Below are 2,084 nucleotides of genomic sequence, written 5' to 3'. Positions count from 1 at the left end.
TTGCCGTGTTGTAGAATAAATTCATCTCTAACCATAAAAGCTCCCGCGTGTCGCTGCTTTTCTTTGACTGCCGGTGACTTCGGACGGCGGAGGAACAAAGCTGCTGTCTTAAGTCTTCACAAGGCGCACAAGTGCATCATTATGCATCACTGGGGTGAGGGGAAAGAACCTGGACACTTGGAATATTTGACTGAAACTCGCACTTGGTAACTCTGTGAAGCGTCCTTGTTTTCGCACACTTCTTGCGTCACAGAGCGTGTATTGTGTGTAAGGCAGGACGTGGCGGTCATCTGACTTGGTGGTTCTATCCATCTATCTTAACGGCATTCTTCAACGGGGAGCGATCCCTAAAACCATGTCAGAAGAAGTGGAGTGGCCTCGAGGCATTTTTGTTATAGAAAACTAACTTTTCTGATCGGGAAGCTCTCGACCTCGGGTCGTGTTTCAGTCTGTTAAAACCATCACTTTGATCAAACTCTTCATGGCCATCATTGGTCTTGGGTCCGGTCTCGGCCTGGTGGCTTGTCCTGGGGCCCGGTGTCCCTTCACATCCTGGCTGGAGGCGTCTTCTTCTTCTACTCACTTTTATTTATGATCTGATTTGCCGGGAAAGTAAGTTTAAATCAGGACGCAGAGGAATTGAATTCAGCAAAAAGGGAGGGGTGTCAAACATTTGGCCTCTGGACGAGAACCGACCCGCTGTGACATTTAAGACGGTCACTGCTATGTAATTGTTTGCAGTTTAATATACAGGGGTATAACTCATTTTCTTTCCACCTTTATATTTACTCAATTCTATTAATCAGGACTATTTCACAGATGTAGAGATCTAGAAAAGATATTCTGATAATCTGCTATAATTGGAGTTGCAGCTTCATGTTGCCAAGTCATTTATGTCTTTGAAGGTGTGAATATTGTAATAAAAACCCACTGTGATCCGTAAGTTGTGAAGCACACGGTGAACCGTGGCAGAGTGTTGTTGAAATTGCAGTTCTTTTATTCAACTTCAAGGTTTGTCACGTCTTGTAAAAAGGATATTTCACTAAATGCGAACGTCTTAATTACATATCAATACTTTGCTCCAGATGTATTTATCTATCATAACGCTAATGTTTTCTACTCTGACTTAAGATCAAATTGGGTGTTGAGTGTTAAACGTCCTGCTCAAGGGTCCACGGGGATGTAAAGATCACCGATGGAATATTTCCAGTTCGAGGCACAAAACAACATTGAGGCCGGGAGCCCAGCTGGCCGCAGAGAAGCATTAGCGCCCAGGCTGCACTGTGAGAGCGAGCTGATGAAAACATGGAGGCCGAGAGGCTCTACCTCTCTGCGGGGGGAATACAACTCAGCCGGGACGTCTAAACTTACATGGTGGTTGTTTGGGAAGTCGGACTGGCCAGAGATCCGAGCTGTTCACTGGGAAACGCCGGCGCCCAACATAAAGCTCGAACACTCAGATTCTGTCTTCTGCATCTTAATTGCAGACATCACAGTGCAACTTTTTTAGTTTTTGCTTGATTATGAACTGGTTTCTTTGTGTCTGGTGCTTTTCTGTGTGTATTTGTAGATTGAAGTCGTTGGCTGTAATGCCACTTGAAACAATACACGTTTGTGTGTTTTAACACGAGAGTTGAAATCAATTTATTAATAGAAGACAAAACACAAATTGTGCTTCTGGAATTCTAGGTTGTTCACAGGGTCTCATGATCACACGCCGTGTATTAACGTATTCTTTATTTACATTTTGCTACGGTGTCCCTTCGGCGGATGTGATCAGCCCAACTCGCGAATTTATCCTGAAGCGGCAAAATACCACGAATGGAGGAAATGGTTTGAGGACATTTGATTTTGTAAAAGAAGACATGGTTTAAAAATAGCATCATGTTGAATTTGCCTTTGTTTTTCTTTAAAATGTAAAAAAAAAAATTCAGCTTTTGAATGTGAAACTTTTCATCATGTGTTCACACATCTTTGTACTAAAATAGAGGAAATTGTTTGGAATTGTCAAAAGGTTTTTTTTTTTAATCAAAAATGTTATCATGCTATATTTTATTAGCCTTGCCTGCTTGAGGTGATCTTGT

The sequence above is a fragment of the Blennius ocellaris genome (genome assembly GCF_963422515.1).
Source record: "Blennius ocellaris genome assembly, chromosome: 18".
Classification (NCBI taxonomy): Eukaryota; Metazoa; Chordata; class Actinopteri; order Blenniiformes; family Blenniidae; genus Blennius; species Blennius ocellaris.
The sequence above is the reverse complement of the archived record's forward strand: the minus strand, read 5'-3'. Positions refer to the sequence as shown.